Raw genomic sequence first — 21,987 nt, forward strand, 5'->3', positions numbered from 1 at the left:
CCAAAATGGCATATCTGTTTAGGAGGGAGATGACCGCAGGGGACTCCTGCATTACCTGCCTACTGCTATATGAAAGTGGATAATAGGAGAAGTGGATAAGTACGATAAGTACAACTAGAATTCTCCCATGGTTATAATAAATGGGACCAGAATTCTCAGCCAAGGGTGAAGCAAGGGTCCATCACGTAAAGATCTCGACATCTCAGAGGCACAGACTTAACTTGTCCCAAAATCAGGCATTAGATCAAAGGGACAACTGATGCCCTGATGTGATCAAACAGGGCTACGCAGCCAATAATACTGAAGAATTCCAACATACAAAGATGCAGGAAGCAGGGCAAATATTGAATTAGCATTTTAAATACAATATATTAGCTCAAAATATGCAAGATATAGACGCATGCAAGAACGATCTTGGTACGAACTGAAATATTCCAAATAATAAAAGACTGTTGTTTTAACATTTGTATGATGTTTATCCTGTAACCTTGCCTCAAGAGATGTTTGATTTGCTTTGAACTTTTGCTGGAGATACAGGGTGGATACAGGCTCTTCGACCCACCAAGTTCCCGCCAAACAGCGACACCCCTTTCACTAACACTATCCTACACACTAGGGACAATTTACAATTTACAGAAGCCAATTAACATACAAACCTGTGCATCCTTGAAGTGGGAGGAAACCGGAGCACCCGGAGAAAACCCACGCGGTCACAGGAAGAACGTACAAACTCCATACAGACAGCACCTGTAGTCAACATTGAATCCAGTTCTCTGCTGCTGTAAGGCAGCAACTCTACCGCTGCACCCCATTCTATTGTTAAGTCTCAGGATTAAATGTAATTTATCAGATAGCCACTGGATGAAGTCTCTTCTGCTCTTTGCATGGCACACAGGCACAGCTGGTGGGGCCACTGTTTCCCAGTGCCAGAGATCTGGATTCAACCTCGATTCTGCTGCCTGTGTCGAGTTTACATGTTCCTTCTGATTGTGTGAATTTCATTTGGATGCTCCACCTTTCTTCCTCATCTCAAAGATGTGTTGGCTGCTCGGTTAATTGCCATTGAGAATTTCCCTGAGTGTGTAAATGAGTGATGGGATCTGTGGGGAGTTGATGAGAATATGGGGAGAATAAAAAAGTGATTAAGATCGGCTTTGTATAATTGAGCGTTTGATGGTCGTTGTGAACTCAGTGGCTTGAAGGGCTTGTTCCCCGCTGTAAGTCTCTTTTTTTTCTCTTTAAAGTATAATAATCAGATCACTCGCATCAATGTCAGGGAACAGATGGGTTCTGAATTTAATGTATTTTCTAAAACGCGGTACTTCTTATGGTGGTGCCTTACCTTGGTTTTCTACTTGTCCAAATAGTCTGTGGACTGTGGCTTGAACCTTCCAAGAGATGATTAGTGAGTGATCAGTGTTCTGTCCCCTGAGCAAACACAAGTAGAAGATGGTCATATTACGTTGGGTTGTAGTTGCTTTATTTGCGGAAATTCCTAATTTCAGCACCATCCAGGAACTGCAGTGTCATTATAGGTTGTTTGCAAGCACAACCAGTGAATAACTTTTGAATCTTAATCCCTAGTTATAACATCTGAGTCATACAGCATGGAAATAGGTACTTTGCCAAACTTGCCCAAGCCGACCAAGACTTGTGCCACCTGTCTGCATTATTCTTCTAAACTTTAGGCTGGAAAGTGCAGAGAAGATTTACAAGGGTCTAAACTAAAGGGAGAGGTTCAGCAGGCTAGGGTAGGGTTTTGGGGAGGAGAATTAAAAAATCAACGATTGTCTAACTAGGGCCCAGTCCTGGTCTGAAAATTGGATAATAGGTTATAGGAGCAGAATTAGGCCATTCGGCCCCTCAAGTCTGCATCGCCATTCAATCACGGTTGATCTATCCTTCCCGCTCAATTCCATTCTCCTGCCTTCTACCCACAACCCAAAATCTATCAATCTCTGCCTGAAAAATATTAATTGACTTTGCCTCCACAGCCTTCTGTGACAATGAATTTCACAGATTTACCAACCTCTGACTAAAGAAATTCCTCCTCATTTCCTTCCTAAAGGTATCACAAAATGCTGGAGTAACTCAGCAGGTCAGGCAGCATCTAGGAGAGAGGGAATGGGTGACGTTTCGGGTTGAGACCCTTCTTCTCCTTCCCTCCCTCCCTCTCTCCTAGATGCTGCCTGACCTGCTGAGTTACTCCAGCATTTTGTGATACCTTCGATTTGTACCAGCATCTGCAGTTATTTTCCTACCTCCTTCCTAAAGGTAATAGATTCATGGGACTCATTCTGAGATTGGCTGTGGTCTGGAGATATTTGGATGAGATCTGCTTTGCAAAGAGGAGAATGATAGAATTCAACCAAGAGAACATTGGAGTGACCAAGGCACAAATAAGGATTGGAGCAGAAGATGAGCTGGGGTAGAGCTTGTTGATATTACAGAGATGGAAATGTGGTCTCAATGATGGCATAAATGAGCAAGGGGTGAGTTGGAGTGGTTGACTATTAATGATTGAAAGAGAAAAGAGTAACAGGAATGATCTATGATAGCGCAAACCAAAATTAAAATATAAAAAGGATGATGCAGGATGATACTGATCCTTAAGAAGAATGCAGTAAAAGAGCAAGTAAAGGAAGAAATAATGGATTTTAGAAGTATAAATGGCAACTGCAGAATAATTAAGTGCAGAAGGTTCTGATGTGCTTTTTGGACAAACAAAATTATTTACCAGAGCATCCAAATGGGGTTTCCGTTGATGATAAATGTTATCTGTAAATAGTGAGCATGGTGATGAGACAGGAGCTGCTAACAGGGTCATACGTGGGTGGAAAGCACCCGGAGAAAACCCACACGGTCACAGGGAGAAGGTGCAAATTTTGTACATACAGCACCAATAGTCAGGATCAAACCCGGGTCTCCGACGCTGCAAGGCAGCAACTCTACCATTGCGCCACTGTGCTATGAGGAAACTGGAGCACCCGGAGGAAGTGCGTGCATGTGGTCATGGGAAGAATGTGTAAATTCCAGTCAGATGGCACCAGGATCAAACAAGGTTGCTGGAGTGGTGAGCAGCGGCTCTGCTAATTGCACCATTGTGACTGGATCTTAGAGTCCAGAGTGGAAACAGGCCCTTTGGCCAATGTGTTCGGGCCGACCAGTAATCCCCATACACTAGTATTATGCTACACACTAGGAACAATTTACAATTTTTACCAAAGCTGATTAACCTACAAACCTGTATGTCTTTGGAGTGTGGGAGGAAACCGGAGCACCCAGGGAAAACCCACATGATCACAGGGAGAACGTACAAACTCCATAGACAATAGGTGCAGGAGTAGGCCATTCAGCCCTTCGAGCCAGCACCGCCATTCAATGCGATCATGGCTGATCACTCTCAATCAGTAGCCCATTCCTGCCTTCTCCCCATACCCCCTCACTCCGCTATCCTTACACACAGCACCCAGCGTCAGGATCGAACCCGGCACTGTAAGGTAGCAACTCTAACGCTGCGCCACTGTGCCACCTTGTGCCATCCATTTGGTTTGCTCACTGCATAGGGCCTTGCATAGGATGGATCTCACCAAGGATAATTCACAGCTTTGATCGTGTACCCCATACTTGGAGGACCTTTGGCTTTGGATGGACAGGAGAAATCATCAGGAGCTGACACAGCCCAACCTGATAAACAGCAAACAGATAGATATAAGATATTGTGCTTTGCTAAACCTAGATATGGTTTTGTGTTGAAGCTCTGAGAGTGCAGGGGAGACAGTGTAGCAGTTGGCATGCAAGTATTTGTTTACACAGAGATATCTGGAATGAACTACCAGAAAAGGTCCGAAGAAGGGTCTCGACCCGAAACGTCGCCCATTCCTTCTCTCCCGAGATGCTGCCTGACCTGCTGAGTTACTCCAGCATTTTGTGAATAAATACCAGAAGAGGTGGTGGAAATGGAAACAATTGCAGTGTTTAAGAGGCATAGAGGCAGACACTTACTTATATAAGCAAGGCATTGAATGTGGACAAATTAGATTAGTATAGTTGGACAAAAAGCTTGGAGACACAAGAGATCGCATCTGCCAGAATCCTGAGCTGTGAGGGTCTGTTGAGGCCCTGACCCAAAACATTGCTTGTCCATTCCCTCCCCAGATGCTGCCTGATCCGCTGAGTTCCCCCAGCAATTTGCGTGTCGCTCAAGATTCCCGCAGTCTCATGGGTCTCTAAAAAAAGTTATCCTGGCCAGCATTTATTTCATGGTAAACCTCACAAGCAACGGATGATTTGGGCAGTCTGTTGTAACTTGTTCTGAGCAAATTCTCTCTTTAAATCGAAGCAGCAACCACAGTTGAAATGTAGCAAAAAAAAAAACTGCTGGAGGAACTCTGAGAGGAGACTTCCTCAAAGCCGGCATGCCTTGAAGAGCGTTTACAGTGGAGTAGCAAAATGGAGACTTAAGAGACTGTAGATGCTGGAATTTGCAGCAAATAACAAACTGTGTGTTCCTTCAGCAGCCTGTATTTTGATTATGATTCCAACACCTGCAAGTCTACAGTTGAAATGCATTTCAATGACTTGAAGGTGTGGATAGACCTGAAAAGGTGTGAGAGGTGCTTTAGCAAAATAGGTCCCTTTCTTTTATGGGGTTAGTAATGATCTGTTGAAGATCAGATGACATGTTGCAAATTACAACAAATACTATTGTACTTTAAAAAAATCAAAATAAACTTTATTCAGAATAAAAAATATATACAAAACAAGAACTGTGCAAATATTCTTCCAACATTCTCGGAGGATAGTATACCACTTAAAGCTTTAAATATTCAATAGCCTTTTCTCAAAGTCTGATCCCAGAACCTAATAAAATCTTCTTTAAGCATTTGTTTTCCATCTCCATAGTTCCTTTTGTAAATACTGCACAAGCACTTAACACCCAATTGTTTGCTAATGTCCTCAACACCAAATGTGTTTGTTCTTAAACATCCACCAATCACCAACTAGAAGTCCAATTGGAGACCAGCTCATTGCCTTGAGACAGATCTTGTGTTATTATGTGTCAATGAAAGCTATTTGTTTGCCTCACTGTCTTGTCTGAATGTGAACTGATGGCTGCATGTGAGTCAGAAAGGTCTTGACCTGAAACATCTCCCATCCTTTTTCTCCAGAGATGCTGCCTGACCCACTGAGTTACTTCAGCACTTTGTGTCTATTTTTGATGATAAATATTACTGCCTGTCTCTGGTAGGGTGCTCATGCACACGTGATAATCTGTACTGTGGATGCAATCTGTACTGTGGATGCAGCTAAGGAATACAATTTATCCTTGTCTTTACTTTTATTTATAATGAATGATCTCTTGCTATCCACTTTGCTGCTGTAACACTGTAAATTTCCCCAGGGTGGGACGAATAAAAGAATATATTATTATATTATTATTATTGCTATGCTGATCGAAACTACAAATGCCATAAGGAGTGGGCCACTTCCAAAACTGCTCACCTCCTGCTCCACACGGAGGTGGGCAGTTTTTGTAGGTCATTCATCAGTCTCCTTCGTCTCCTTGCAACCAGTGTTGCAACCCTACCCCCCACCTCCCCCCCTCACCTACATCCACCTTTCCAGCACTTTGTGTCCATCTATCAATTGCCTGCCTTTATCCAGCCCTCACCTCTCTTCCAACTTACTTCCAACTACAATCAGTATGAAGAAGGGTCCCGACCCAAAACAACACCTATGCATTTCCTCCAGAGATACTGAGTTCTTCAAGTAATAAACGTTGTTTATTGATTACGATTCCGGCATCTACAGTTCGTGTCTCGAGACAAGTCTTTATGAGGACTTTGGAGCCCAAGGGACTGTCAAAGAGTATGTTGGATAAATAATCAATAGTGGCGCTATAATTTAGAATTGCCAAGTGTCTCCTGAGTATAACCATCAAGTTTATAGAATTCCTGCGTAGCAGAGGATTGTTCAGCCCATCCTGATTGTGTTAGCTTTTAAAAGTTTGCTCGTACTCCCTTTCAATACTCCACAGTCCAAAAAATGCTTTCCTTTTCAAACAGTTATCTAGTTTAGAAAGTTCAGTTGAATCTGCTTCAATTTTCCTTCAGGCCCTGCACTCCAGATAAGAGCTACTTTGCTGTATTCTTAAATACTCAAATGTTTGTTGCAATCTCTGTTCTACAATAAAACCAGAAAATGCTCAAATACTCAGCAGGTCAATGCTTCATTCAGAGTTCACCTGTTCAGGCACTGGCTCCCCTCCCTGCCAGTGGCTTTGGTTTGGTTTCAGATTTTCAGTATTCACACATTCTCCATGAGACTGCAGTAAAAATTGCCTAACAGCTAACGTCAAAGACTTGACTGGGTTTCTGTTCTTAGAGTTTGGGGGGAAAAAACTTTCAAATTAATCTTTAGACTGGAGGACAGTGTTTTTTTTTCTTTCATTGATGTTAAGAACTTTTTGCCCGTTTATGTTCATGACATGTTTTGGTCCCGCCCTACCTTAACTTCTCCTGTTCCACAGCCCACGTATACCATCACCTATCCAATTATGACCTCCTGATAGTCCTTGAATATAAGTCACTGTGCCTTTTGCTCCAATATCCTATATGGCAGAATTCACTACTTAAACCTCCATCTATACCTGCCTCCATCCCCTGTTGTAGGGAGTGCCTGTAAGGTTCCTTAAAACCTACCCATTTGACTAAGATTTTGGTCACTTCTGATTGGTGATTTCTGACTGATACTGTCCTTATAAAGCCTTGTGACGTGACATTACTACGTTAAAGGTGCTACGTATAGTGGTTCTCTTGAGCAGGCATTTTCAAGATGAAATGGAGTTGTGTTTATTCAGACTTGAATTAAAAACGTGTCTTGACAGGAATGAACACAGTCACAATTTGTTCAGCGATTAGGGCAATTGTATTCTTGCAGAAACCTCAGCAGAATATTTCCAAAATTCCCTTGCCTCTCTCTCTCTCTCTCTCTCTCTATGTATATATGACCATATTTCACAGTTTCTTGCCACAGAACAACATCACAGAGGCAGCAATAATTTTTGCTCAAGAATCCAGCATCCACAGTATCTTGTGTCTGCATTAATGTCTCAGTCATAAGCTCTTTCATCTATATCCACAGACTGAGGTATGATTTTCCTCGAAATTACCCTTATTTGTAAAAATCACTTGTTCAATGATTGCGCAGTATAGAATCAACTGTTTTTATTTACCCAAGCCAGGGTAATTGGTAATTTATGTTTAATTTTAGAAAATTCCTATCTGGATACATGAATCATTTTATTTCATGGGGATTGTTCAGTGCTGTGGTAGATCCATTGCTGTGGCTCAGTGGGTAGTGTTCTTGCCTCATGAGTTCGGTAGGTTTAAACTCTACACCTGAGGGAAGCACAAACATTTAGGCCGTGGGAATGACCTGCGGCAGGGGGGACTCCATATGACGCCTTTTCTACCCTCTTCGGTGTGTTCCCCTGGCACTATTGTGAAAACAAAAGAAGGGGAGTTTCCCCCCCAGATCTCTGTGCTACAACTGTTCCATAATCTGTATTGCTCACCACCAGATTATTTGGCAATTGTTATATTTTGCTGGTTGATAAGGTTAACTGTTATGGTTCCTGAATTATGCTAAAGTGTGCCACAGTGGCTCTCACTGTGTCAGAGGCCCAGGCTCAATCCAAGCTTCCTGTGCAGTCTGTGTGGTGTTGGCATGCTCTCCATGGGAGCACGTAGGGTTCCTCTGGATACTACAATTTCTTCCCACATCTAACAATGTGGGCTAATTGACAATGGTTCATTGTACCAAGTCTGTAAGGTAGTGGCAGTGGGAGAAATCGGTGGAAATTTGGGGAGAAGAAAAAGTTGGATTAATGCAGGATTAGTGTAAATGGGTGGTTGATATGGTTAGGGCGGCACGGTAGCGCAGCGGTAGAGTTGCTGCTTTACAGCGAATGCAGCGCCGGAGACTCAGGTTCGATCCTGACTACGGGTGCTGCACTGTAAGGAGTTTGTACGTCCTCCCCGTGACCTGCGTGGGTTTTCTCCGAGATCTTCGGTTTCCTCCCACACTCCAAAGACGTACAGGTATGTAGGTTAATTGACTGGGTAAATGTAAAAAATTGTCCCTAGTGGGTGTAGAATAGTGTTAATGTGCGGGGATCGCTGGGCGGCGCGGACTTGGTGGGCCGAAAAGGCCTGTTTCCGCGCTGTATATATATGATATGATATGATATGATATGGATGGTGTGGACTCAATAGGCCAAAGTACCTGTTTCTGTATTGTATCTCCCTGTGACTATTTTAGCTTAGTTTAGAGATATAGCACGGAAACAGGCCTTCCAGGCCACTGGGTCCACGCCGACCAGTGATCCCCACACATTAGCACTATCCTACACACACTAGGGACAATTTTTACATATACTAAGCCAATTAGCCAATTTACCTACATACCTGTACGTCTTTGGAGTGTGGGAGGAAACCTGAGATCTCGGAGAAAACCCGTGCGGTCAGGGGGAAAACGTACAAACTCCGTGTAGACAGCACCCATAGTCGGGATCAAACCCGGGTCTCTGGCGCTGCAAGCGCTGTAAGGCAGCAACTCTACCGCTGTGCCACCGTGACCGCCCCTGTAGCCATAATAATGTTGAGATGCCAGAAAGGGTAGATGCTGGAATCTTGAGCATAACAAAATACAGGAGGACTCAGAGGGTCAGGCAGCGTCTGAGGAGGGAATGGACAGGACAATTCAGGTTGGGATTTGGCAGCAACGGGAGGCTCGGCGGCAGTGGGGACTTGCAATTGACCTGCGATTGAGTTTTCAAGTTTTGAATTTCAAGTTTTCGTGTACCTGTTGTGTGTTGTGACTGTTGGCAGACCAATTTCCCTCCTGGGGATGAGTAAAGTTCTATCGTATCGTATCTTCTTCAGACTGAGTGGCGAAAGCTGGAAAAGAGAGATGGGGGTGGGGAAAAGCCTGGTGAGTAATAAGTGGACAGGTTGTGTTTGACTGTCAGATGGGTGAAGTAAGTGACAAAGGTTAGAGGTGAGAATGAGACAGTGTGTCAGATACAGAGAGAAGTGAAATGCAAAGCTGGAGGGAGATTATGGGTGGAAGGGGATGGGGGGAGATTGGGTATGAAAGGGAAATGAGGGGCTCCAGGAAGGGAAATGCGTGTAGGAAGGAGAGAAAAGAAGCAAGGTGAAGGGTGGGATTGGTGGGAGAAATGGGAGTGGGGGGGCATGGAAGATAAAGAGGGAGTAGTGGGTGGATTATTTGAATCCAGAGAATTCAATAATAAGGTTAACATATTATAAATGCTTCACTGGATCTCTTGAGGTTATGAAAGTTGCCACTGAAATATGTGGCCTGTAGCAATGAGGTATTTCATTGAGATGCGGACACATCTAATAAAGAAATGCAGCAGCCAATTTGGAGACAGCAAAATCCCACAAACAGTAATGTCAAAACTGACCAAGACTATGGTTTTAGAGATAACGATTAAAGAACAAATAGTGGCTTGTAAAACTGGTGCAATGGGACTACTCCTCCGCTGCTTGATATAGACGGGGGAATCAGAACCTGGGGACATATGTTTAAGATGAGGGGAGGAAGATTTAATAGGAACCTGAGGGGTAACTTTTTCACACAAAGGGTGGTGGGTGTATGGAACGAGTTGCCGGAGGAGGTAATTGAGGCAGGTAATGTCGCGACGTTTAAAAAACGTTTAGACAGGTGCATGGAAAGGACAGATTTAGAGGGATATTTGGAGGAAGCGCAGGCAGGTGGGGCTAGTGTAGATGGGACATGTTGGCCATTGTAGGAAACATAGAAACATAGAAAATAGGTACAAGAGGGGGCCATTCGGCCCTTCGAGCCAGCAGAACTGCAGATGCTGGTTTATACCGAAGATAGACACAACATGCTGGAGTAACTCAGTGGGAGAGGCAGCATCTCTGGAGAAGGAATGGGTGACGTTTCGGGTCGAGAGCCTCCTTCAGACTGAAGAAGGGTCTCGATCCGAAACGTCACCTGTTCCTTCTATCCTGAGATACTACCCGACCCACTGAGTTACTCCAACATTGTGTGTGTATCATCGGACACGTTGGTCAGTGTGGGCAAGTTGGTCGAAGGGCCTGTGTCCATGCTGTAACTATGACATCCTGCAGATGATACTAAGCTGGGGGGTAGTGTGAATTGTGAGGAAGATGCAATAAGGCTGCAGGGTGACTTGGACAGGTTGTGTGAGTGGGCGGATACATGGCAGATGCAGTTTAATGTAGATAAGTGTGAGGTTATTCACTTTGGAAGTAAGAATAGAAAGGCAGATTATTATCTGAATGGTGTCAAGTTAGGAAGAGGGGATGTTCAACGAGATCTGGGTGTCCTAGTGCATCAGTCACTGAAAGGAAGCATGCAGGTAGAGCAGGCAGTGAAGAAAGCAAATGGAATGTTGGCCTTCATAACAAGAGGAGTTGAGTATAGGAGCAAAGAGGTCCTTCTACAGTTGTACCGGGCCCTGGTGAGACCGCACCTGGAGTACTGTGTGCAGTTTTGGTCTCCAAATTTGAGGAAGGATATTCTTGCTATTGAGAGCGTGCAGCGTAGGTTCACTAGGTTAATTCCCGGAATGGCGGGACTGTCGTATGTTGAAAGGCTGGAGCGATTGGGCTTGTTTCCACTGGAATTTAGAAGGATGAGGGGGATCTTATTGAAACATATTAGAGGTTGGACACATTAGAGGCAGGAAACATGTTCCCAATGTTGAGGGAGTCCAGAACAAGGGGCCACAGTTTAAGAATAAGGGGTAGGCCATTTAGAACGGGGATGAGGAAGAACTTTTTCAGTCAGAGAGTGGTGAAGGTGTGGAATTCTCTGCCTCAGAAGGCAGTGGAGGCCAGTTCGTTGGATGCTTTCAAGAGAGAGCTGGATAGAGCTCTTAAGGATAGCGGAGTGAGGGGGTATGGGGAGAAGGCAGGAACGGGGTACTGATTGATAGTGATCAGCCATGATCGCATTGAATGGCGGTGCTGGCTCGAAGGGCTGAATGGCCTCCTCCTGCACCTATTGTCTATTGTCTAAGCGGAGTCTGAAGAAGGGACCCGACCCCAAACCTCACTCATCATCTCTCTCCAGAGATGCTGCCTGAGCCGCTGAGTTTCTCCAGCATCTTGTGCCTGTCTTTACTCCTGACCGTGCGGCAGTCCTGCGCCAGCTCGCAGCTTTCATCCGAGACCTCCTTTTGCACTCTGGAAGCACACACACACACACACACAAGCTGATCGTGGCCTCGGGGCTCCTCGCTAAACAATGTAACCACGCGTCAGTTTCTGCTCCGATGCGTTGAAACTGTTCATTTGCAGCAAGTCCAGGCTCGGCCGCTGCTTTCATTGAAGTCTCGCTCAAGTGACATGCACGGGGATGGCTGCTCGCTTTGATTTGTGCGTTTGTGTCTAGGAATCCTTGGCACGGATGTGGGAGCTGGCAGACTTTGGAGAGAGGGTGGGGGGGGGGGGGGGGGGGGGAGAGAGAGAGAGAGAGAGAGAGAGAGAGAGAGAGAGAGAGAGAGAGAGAGAGGAGAGAGAGAGGAGAGGAGAGAGAGAGAGAGGAGAGAGAGAGAGAGAGAGAGAGAGAGAGAGAGAGAGAGAGAGAGAGAGAGAGGAGAGAGAGAGAGAGAGAGAGAGAGAGAGAGAGAGAGAGAGAGAGAGAGAGAGAGACCATGCTCACACTTCACCTGGAGTAACCTGGACAGGGGCCACAGCTTAAGGATAAGGGGGAAGTCTTTTAGGACCGAGATGAGAAAACATTTCTGCACACAGAGAGTGGTGAGTCTGTGGAATTCTCTGCCACAGAAGGTAGTTGAGGGCAGTTCATTGGCTATATTTAAGAGGGAGTTAGATGTGGCCCTTGTGGCTAAAGGGATCAGGGGGTATGGAGAGAAGGCAGGTACAGGTTACTGAGCTGGATGATCAGCCATGATCATATTGAATGGCGGTGCAGGCTCGAAGGGCCGAATGGCCTACTCCTGCACCTATTTTCTATGTTTCTTAAACACAACATGCAGGACTAACTCTGACTGGAATCTGAAGAAGACGTTGTCTGTCTCCCCCCCCCCCCCCTCCCCCCTCGTCCCGCTGAGATCTTGTGTGTTTTACTCAATATTCCAGCACCAGCCGCTCCCTGTGTCTCACGTTCCCCCTCTTTCGCTGTAAATCTCACAAATGACTCGCCTACCTGCGCGATCCGAGGCTCCACCCTCGCCCGGGCGGAGACCGGCCAACATACACACACACCTACACACCCCGCACACACACACCTACACACACCCCTGCACACACACACCTACACACACCCCTACACACACACCCCTGCACACACACCTACACACACCCCTGCACACACACACACACCTACACACACACCCCTGCACACACACACACCCCTGCACACATACACCTACACACACCCTACACACACACCCCTGCACACACACACCCCTGCACACACACACACCCCTGCACACACACACCTACACACACACCCCTGCACACACACACACACCCCTGCACACATACACCTACACACACCCTACACACACACCCCTGCACACACCCCTACACACACACCCCTGCACACACACCTACACACACACCCCTGCACACAGGACAGGGTGTGTGGAGCGGCCGGTGTGTGGCTGAAGTGAGCGTTTCTCTCTGCTCCACCACTGAGCTCTGCTGTAGAAGGTAATGACTTGGCTCCGGGCGAGGGAGGCGCAGTGAGGAGAGGAGCCGCGCCGAGGGTGATCGATCATTGATCCGCTTTGCCCCCCCAGCTCTCTGCTCGCCCATCTCCCGATCGCTGCAGGGTAAGTGTGGACCAGCGCCCCAGTGGAACCAGGCACGGGTTGGTGCTTGGAGACACTGTTGCATTGGTGTACTGTGAAACATGAAATGTTCTTCCCTTGTTCCCAATCCCAGGGCCGTTGCTTTAATCAATGCGTGTGTGTTCCGCGTTCAGTGTTTAACGTGTGCACAGTCGGCAAAGCTGAAGTCACACTTGCTCCGACCTGTATGTGCACTGGTGTTAGATTCAGCAAAAAAACAGTTCTCCACACGACTTGGGAAAAAGTAGGTACTTAAACTCTGAGAGCGTCACTTTCAGTTCTGGGGATCTCTGCCCCGGTTAAAGGGATTAGTCCTGTCCTCCCGGTTTAGACTCTGCCCCAGTAGATGCGCCCTTGTGGAACCTCGCCCCTTCACCAAGACTAGCTGCATTCCCCCGTCAGCCCGGGAACAGGGCGAGAGATTGGCGACTCTTCCATCCACCGTATAAGAAAATAACTGCAGATGCTGGTACAAATCGATTTATTCACAAAATGCTGGAGTAACTCAGCAGGTCAGGCAGCATCTCGGGAGAGAAGGAATGGGTGACGTTTCGGGTCGAGACCCTTCTTCCATCCACCGTGTTTTGCCAAACGGCAAATGACAACTAAAGCACTCGGGTCAATGCATTAAAAGGGAAACGAGTTAACGTTTCCGTCCATTGACCTCTTTGCCCAGGCAGAACGTAACATAATATGACAGGTCTAAACGATTCTGAGATAGAAGGGAAGATTCACTAACGTTGGCAATCCCTACCCTGTTTCACCTTTTACACTGCTTCATAGAACCTTTTAATATGTAGCCAGTTACCTGTGTCCATCTCTCATGTGGCTTCTATTCACAAAATGCTAGAGTAACTCAGCAGGTCAGGCAGCATCTCGGGAGAGAAGGAATGGGTGACGTTTCGGGTCGAGACCCTTCAAGGGCCTGGCTCCACTGGGGCGCTGGTCCACACTTACCCTTGAAGGGTCTCGACCCGAAACGTCACCCATTCCTTCTCTCCCGAGATGCTGCCCGACCTGCTGAGTTACTCCAGCATTTTGTGAATAAATACCTTCGATTTGTACCAGCATCTGCAGTTATCTTCTTACAATCTCATGTGGCTTTGTTTGGAGTACCTTGGGACCACTTGCTGCTGTGTAAATGCAGGTTTTCCTGCATCTCTGCTTAGTAAAAGAACGGGAAAGGGCGGTGATAATCTTTGATCATCCTGTTACCAAAAAAGTGTTTTCTGTCTTCAGTTAAACCATGCTGGTTCTCTCACCAACTCGCATCAATTTGCATTTGAGATATCTCCGGCGAGCATTAAGAACGAACAATACTAACCCCACTTTAAAACACTGGGTGGAAAGTATATAAAGACCTGTCAAATTTTACTGATTAATGGTCAATTTGAATAAAGGAGACGAACCGTAAAATTGATAAATAATCGGAGCAAAGTGAGAGTTGATGTTGGTCTAACGTGCAGGTAGACACAAAATGCTGGAGTAACTCAGCGGGTCAGGCAGCACCTCTGGAGAGAAGGAATGGGTGACGTTTTGGGTCGAGACCCTTCTTCAGACTGATGTCTAACGTGCGATCGATAATGCTAATGAGTTTGAAAGATATAAATTATATCTTGGTGTTAAAAAGACAAGATTAATTAGATAACTGTCAAAACATTTGTGCAAAAGGACACACAGTGCTGGTAAAACTCAGCAGATAAGGCAGCATCTCTGGAGAACGTGGATAAGTGACGGATTGTGAAGCCAGAGGGAGTGGAGAGGGGAGAAATAGGTGGGAATCCATGTGGGGCAGAGGGGAAGGAGGGGGGGGGGGGGAGGAGGAAGCATTTGTGCATTTAGTTTTCACTGATCTTTGCCTGTTTTTGCCTGTGAGTGTTTATTTTTAAATTTAAATGGAAGTATAAATCCCGACTGCCGGTGCAAAAGTCTTAGAAATATAGAAACATAGAAAATAAGTGCAGGAGTAGGCCATTCGGCCCTTTGAGCCTGCACCGCCATTCAATATGATCATGGCTGATCATCCAACTCAGTATCCTGTACCTGCCTTCTCTCCATACCCCCTGATCCCTTTAGCCACAAGGGCCACATCTAACTCCCTCTTAAATATAGCCAATGAACTGGCCTCAACTACCTTCTGTGGCAGAGAATTCCACAGACTCACCACTCTCTGTGTGAAAAAAAACTTTCTCATCTTGTGGGTTGTGTTTTAGAAATGTGGTACAGTTCATTGCAAATCGGCCCACCCACTACACCCATCCTCCACTTTCACCCATTGCTGCAATACCTATTGACTGTGATGATGACTCACTTTCCTAGCCCCTCAAAGTCCTTTTCACCATCCACAGCCTTCTAGTCAGGATAGTGATGGAGTGCTGTCTACCTGACCTGAAGAGGTTTGACACCATCCAGGACAAGGCAGCTTGTTTCAATGGCACCCTATCCAACATCCTAAGCATTCAAAATGTGTAGGAAGGAACTGCAGATGCTGGTTTATGCTGAGGATAGACACACAATGCTGGAGTAACACAGCGGGCCAGGCAGCATCACTGGAGAAAAGGAATAGGTTGGGTCGGAACCCTTCTTCAGACTGAAAGATAAAGGAAGGGGAAACTATCTTATTTCAGTCTGAAGAATGGTTCTAACCTGAAACATTGACAATTCCTTCTCTCCAGGAATGCTGTCTGTTCCGTTGAGTTATTCCAGCATTTTGTGCCTATCTTCAGTATGGGGCAACCTGCAGGTTAGTCCCATGAGTCACACGTCATTTGGAAATATTTTATCATTCATTCATCATCACTGAGTTTCAAGTCCTGGAGCTCGCATCTTAACATCACAATTAATCAATACAGCTGTCACAGATTAAAATCACAGCATGAAAACAGGACATTTGACCCAATTTGTCCATGCCAACCAAGTTGTTGTCCCCATCTGGTCCCATTGTTTTGCATTTGGCCCATATCTTTCTAAGCCTGTCCTATCCATGCCTCTGTGTTATTGTGACCATTGTCACATTGCTGCTTATGGACGTTCAGCATCCTTGTTTCTTATCTATTGTCGTATCTTGTCAAAAGTATCTAATTTATTGTTAAGCTTTTGGCACTTACTAATAATGTAAACAGTGCTAGGGAAAGCAGGTCTTTTATTTACTCTGTCTGCCTCTTTCTCTCTGTTAGCTATTATCTTTCCTTTTTATATTGGCTAACCGCTGACTGGTTAGCACAGAACAAAAGCTTTTCACTGTACCTCGGTACACGTTGCAATAAACTAAACTAAAAAAAAAGGTCTGTAGAAGGGTCTCGATCTGAAACCTCGCCCATTCCTTCTCTTCAGAGATGGTGCCTGTCCCGCTGAGTTACTCCAGCATTTTGTGTCCATCTAAAAAAATCTATATTACAATATTTTCTTTCTCCATCCTTCTCATTTTCTCTGCTTCTCTTTTGCTTTCTGTTTCTGTTTCAGTTTTAATTTTTCATTTAATCTCTTTAAAAAGGCACTTTTCAGGAATAAATTGGCAACCATTTTTATGCGATGGAGTGATGCCAGCTTCATTAATATGCATCTGAGTTGCCATGTGACCTCGCTGGGATAATGGCAGCACAAGGCACCGAACTGTTTCTCCTCTCCTGAACAATGGGAGACTTTCCAAAACCTTCGTCAAGGCCAAGCCCTTCTTTGCAATGCATACATTTTTCTTAGTTCAATTCCATTGCATCAGTTCCAAATAGGCACTCTGGCCAGTGAAGGGCCTCCAATTTGGATCAAACACATTCCATCAGAGGACAAAAGGGTTTGCCTCTATTTGCACCCAGAAGCATGCAAGAAAAACACTCTGCATATATAGAGCTCCTTTTATTACCGTAAATGGCCTAGGAGAGTTTGCAAATGCATTTGAGCCACGTAGAGAAGAAACAAAATCAAAGCAAAGGGTTTTGTTTTGAAGGAAAGTTTTAAATGGAAAGTAAGACTACACAAGCATTTTTACGGCTTTCACAACTTCCCAAAGTACTTCAACAATAACTTGAGTAGTACTGTAGATTAAGTGTTGTAATCTGGATGCAGCCAAATGGGTTTACACCAGACTCCCACAAACACCAGAGTGATGATGTCTCGATCATGGGAGAGTCACTGTATCATAAGGCATGGAAACAAGCTATTTTGTCCACCACGGCCAAACGGACCATTGGGCACTCACCCGTTAAGGCAAAATGGGGAAGGATTTACCAGGAACCTGACGGGCAACTTTATCACTTTTCCCGCTGTGTGGATGCAGACTGACTTATAAAAAAGCGGTAAATCTAGTGGTAAACCAGGATATCAGACTAGCTCCCCTGTTCCTTTGCAAAACCATAAGAACCAAGAACCAGAGAGAGGGGATTTTCTCCGGGAGAGGTGATGGGATCCTGGTTTAAGTTCTCATCCGAAAGATGGCATCTCCAACAGTGCAACACTCTTGATACTGTCTTGCTCAGTGACGATTTGATGCTCAGGTCTCTGGAGTGGAGTGGAATGGAAATCTTAGTTTAATGACTAGATAAAGTTTGTTTCTCCATCAGTACTAAGGAAACACCATACCAGAGTGTTGAGCTTGTCTTGGGAGTGGGATTTGTATTTGCATCTTTTTAACTTGGCACGAGTGCCATACACAGCTGAAAGGGAGGCAGAGAGCTTTGGAGAGGGGATCCAGAGCATAGGATCTTTGGTCGCTGAAGGCATAGTTGTCATTGGTGGAATGTTTAAAATGGAGGGATTCTGGCAAGATGCCAGAGTGGATGGAACACAGTGATCTGAGAGAGTTGTCAGGTTGGAGGAGATTACAGGGATAGGGGGAAGTTGAAACCTTTTTATGGTGCAGCATTGCCACTAATGTTCTGTGGTGTCGGAGACATATTTTCCACATTAGTACTGGGCAGCAGAGGACATTTAGATTACAGATGGCATTTTCAGCAACATGCATTCCAAGAGTTTCATCCTTAACGTAAGGAGGTCACAAAGTGCTTTGCCACAGCAATTGTAGTCACTGTCGTAGCACAAAAAAATGGGACAGTTGATTTGTCCACAGAAAGCTCCCGCTATTAACAGCCCGGCATTGACCAGAAACTTGTATTCATGTCAATGATTGCTTTGGTTGGTTGCACTTGCAAAGCTCTTTTTAAGGAAGAAACATTGGGTTTCCCCAGCATCCTGAGGGCAGTATTTATCTCCCTCAAAACGAATTCTGTTCATAATCTCACTTAGAAGCATAGAATCATATAGCACGGAAACAGGCCCTTCTGCCCAACTCATCCATGCTGACCAAGATGCCCATCTAAACTCGCCCTATTTACTTGCGTTTGACCCATATCCCTCAAACGTTTTCTATCCACGTACCTATTCACTTGCCGCCTGCATTTCCTACACTGGCTGTGAACCATTTGGGAAAGGCCTGAGGTTGTAAAATGCCCAATAGAAACACAAATCTGTTTTTCACCATCTACAGCCTGCACCATAGCCTTGGTCAAACGGCTTTAAACAATAGCTTGTTCATGAGCAGAGATCGCTGTTATAAGGGGGTGATTGAAAGAGTTACAAGCCAGGGCAGACCCAAGAGTGGAATAAGAGATGAAGGACATGTCATCAGGTGGGTGGAACATGCAGTTGCTTATTTTCAGCAGGCAATCTTCATTATAACAACTTAGTCAGGAACACCCACACAGGGGCATTAAATGACTGTGGTGTGATCATGCATGCAATGTAGTTTTACTGGGCTAACATTCACATGTATAGTTTTAATGAACTTTCCACTTTATTTGCAGTCGTTAATGTGGAAAGGCAATTTGTAATCATACACCCCCACAACACAGTAGGAATCCATTATGCCTTTTACTCGGATCTTTTGAAAGAGTCAAGAAATTAATCTCTTTTTCTCTTTCTCTCCTTACTCCACCGCGCTACCAAACTTCCCTTTTCGCGCCTCCAACAAAATCTTTATGCCTTTTGAGCCTGCTTTTGAGGCAATAATCTTCTGCTTATTTGGAGACGATGTCCCTTGTAACAGGCAGCATTGGTACCTTTTGTAACTACTGCATTTAAATTTGTCTCCTTCCCTGAAGACGGTCAGATTTACAGAGTCTCTGTGGTCCTCTGGCATAAATTACACTAGGAAGACACAGGAGCTAAGCTGTGAATTTGTGACTGATGTCCCTCGCCCCTCAGCTTCCAGCATGTTCATAAATTGTAGAAGCAGAATGAGGCCATTCGGCCCATCAAATCGACTCCGCCGTTCAGTCGTGGCTGATCTATCTTTCTCTCTCAACACCATTCTCCTGCCTTCTCCCCATAACCCCTGACACCCTTACTAATCAAGAATCTGTCAATCTGCACATTAACAATACCCAATAACAGCCTCCACAGCCGCCTGTGGCAATGAATTCCACAGATTCACCGCCCTCTGACTAAAGAAATTCCTCATCTCCATTTCTAAAGGTATGTCCTTCTATTCTGAGGCTATGGCCTTTGGTCCTAGACTCTCCCACTAATGGAAACATCCAGCAGGGATGTCCTTGTTCTAATGTCGTTGCAGATCTTGAGTTGGTATGTTAGACTTTTCTGCCTCTTCTCACTCAGGTGAGAGCAGCAGGGTGGTGCAGCGGTAGAGTTGCTGCCTTACAGCACCAGAGATTCGGGTTCGATCCTGACTACGCATGCTGTCTGTACAGAGTTTGTACGTTCTCCCCATGACCACGTGGGTTTTATCCGGGTGCCCTGGTTTCCTCCCACACTCCAAAGATGCACAGATTTGCAGGTTAATTGGCTTCGGTTATAATTGTAAATTGTCCCTAGTGTGTGGCGTAGAACTAGTGTATGGGCATCGCTGGTCGGCGCGGACTTGGTGGGCTCTAGGGCCTGTTTCCGCGTTGCATCTCTAAACTAAACTAAGCTCACAGTGATGGCAGACTTTGATGATGGGATTTACCATAGCCTTTGATGCAGTAGCACAACCTTGAGGTAAAGAGTATTTGAAGATCAAGAATTTCAAACTAGTCATAATGCTCGTACTGCCACTAGGCAGTAGTAATCCCTCTCTTCATGCATTCTCCTGAGGTATGGACTACTTAAATACGCACCTCAAAACATTGGAGAGATATCACCAACCTGCCTCTGCAAAATCATCCAGATTCATTGGGTAGATAAGTGGATCAATATTAATGTTCACTGCTAGGACACTGCTCTGGCATCGAGGCCTTAATTGCACTCAAACAACTTCTCTGGGAGGCCACATATTCTAGATGCCCAATACCAGTGTCCCCAAGTGGTCGCATTGTTCTAAGTCCTGCCATGCAAGTGGTTGTCAGGTTTGCAGAGGGAGAAATTCAAGGATATTCTCCGAGCGTCCTTGTGCTCAGCTCCCGAGGACATCCACACTAACTAGTGGGAATCTCTGGTCCGTGACAACTCAAGTGGTGAAGATTTCAGGATCGAGAACCTTGCCCATCAGGTAGGAGCACATGAGATACTTGTGTAAACAATAGAAGGAAACACACACCCCACGGACAATCCAGCTGCTTCTTCGGGGGCAGAGATAACATTTCTAGCACTGTGCCCACCAGCCACCTCAGAACCCACAGAACTGGAGCAGAAGGGTGTCTTCTGTGATCCGCCTTGGGAGCTGCCTTGGGAAAGAGGCACAGAATCTGCAGACAGACTACGTTTCCTTTTGTACTGTTTATTCTTCTCTTCCTGGCTAGACTCACAGTTATTGGGCACGAGGTTGCTTGGTTGTTTCAGAGATGGTCAAAAGATGACCACTAAGCTTTCCTTACCTTAGTGACCAGCTGATCCAAGCAATTTCCAACCTTATTTAAATCTGAATGTGAACTCTTCAGCTGCCGTAATCAGACATTTAACCTCTTCTAACCAAACTATCAATCCAGCCTCAGGATTGCTGGTCCATTAACGTAACAATTGTGCTGTTATTTCCTTGCTTATTTTTGTATCTCCCTATGAACTAGTTTCCTATGCACTAGCCTTTCCATGTCTAGCAGATGATCAGAGGTTCTAGGTACTCAAATGTATTGCTTCAGTACTATGCAGGCAAACACAGCAGCTACGTTGCTTGCAGTAAAAACCCAAAGAACTGTGTGAACATAATTGGTGATGGTTGAGGGAGCAATTTTAATTTGGAGAACTCTTGGAGAATGTCTAACACTCAGCCAAGCCAAGGTAACTTTGGTTCAATGTCTCATGCAGTCAATGGTGCTTATTGGCAATATACTGCTTCCAGAGTCTTGTATTAAACAGCCAGCCTCATTCATATGCTCTAACTCATAATGGAACCAAAGTTCTTGGCAATCTGGCTTGTGCTAGCGTCAGCCCGGCCAAACCAGTTCATTCACCAAGTGCCGGAGTAGCTCAGCGGGTCAGGATAGGCGATGTTTCAGGTCAGGATCCTTCAGATCCAAAACATCACATATCCATATTTTTTAGAGGTGCACCTGACCCACTGAGCTACTCCAGCACTGTGATGTTTTTTTTGTATACCAGCATCTGCAGTTCCTTGTGTCTAGCTTTTGCACTGAACCTGTTCAAGCTGGACCTGCAAAAACAGCTTGTTATGTTGATGAAAATCAGTACAATTTCTGCTTGTGCTTTCCCAGAGAATGGGGGAAACAGAGTCAATGTTTGGTGTTAGTTTATGATTGTATGTGTTATTGCATTTTTATTGATTATTCTTATTGGTCTTATTGTTGAACTGCGGGTAATGTTTCATTTCACTACACATTTATGTTTATGTGACAAATAAACGACTATTGACTATTGAACCTACAACAGTGAATCAGAGACATATTTGCAGCAAAAATATTTCTAGGGCAATGGGGGAAAAGTGACAGCTTGGGAATACTTCAATAGATACGTCAAAAAACCAGCATTGTCATAATAGGCTGAATGGACTCCTCAACCGAATGATTTGATGACCCCTTAATTACATTATTAATTTCAATGCACAATACATTAATGGATGGACATTATATTATTAAAAATGAGCTACAATCAGGTCATATACTTCCTTGTGGGAATGTTTCCCAGGCAGTAATTATACCTCAGAT

The 21,987-nt window shown here is 45.1% G+C and overlaps 1 protein-coding gene across 4 annotated transcripts in view; it reads left to right on the top strand.

The window, feature by feature from the left end:
• The window catches only part of LOC144590791 (coronin-2A-like), a 118,506-nt gene that overhangs the window by 63,605 nt on the left and 32,914 nt on the right, over nucleotides 1-21,987 (top strand). The window contains exon 1 of one of the 4 annotated variants that reach the window (XM_078395227.1): nucleotides 12,851-12,883. The exons of the other annotated variants lie outside the window; for them this stretch is intronic. The gene's annotated coding sequence lies outside the window, so the exon portion shown is untranslated. Of the gene's footprint in view, nucleotides 1-12,850; nucleotides 12,884-21,987 lie in introns of those variants that run through there. 4 annotated transcript variants of the gene reach the window in all.

This window comes from Rhinoraja longicauda, chromosome 3 (assembly GCF_053455715.1).
Source record: "Rhinoraja longicauda isolate Sanriku21f chromosome 3, sRhiLon1.1, whole genome shotgun sequence".
Taxonomy (NCBI): domain Eukaryota; kingdom Metazoa; phylum Chordata; class Chondrichthyes; order Rajiformes; family Arhynchobatidae; genus Rhinoraja; species Rhinoraja longicauda.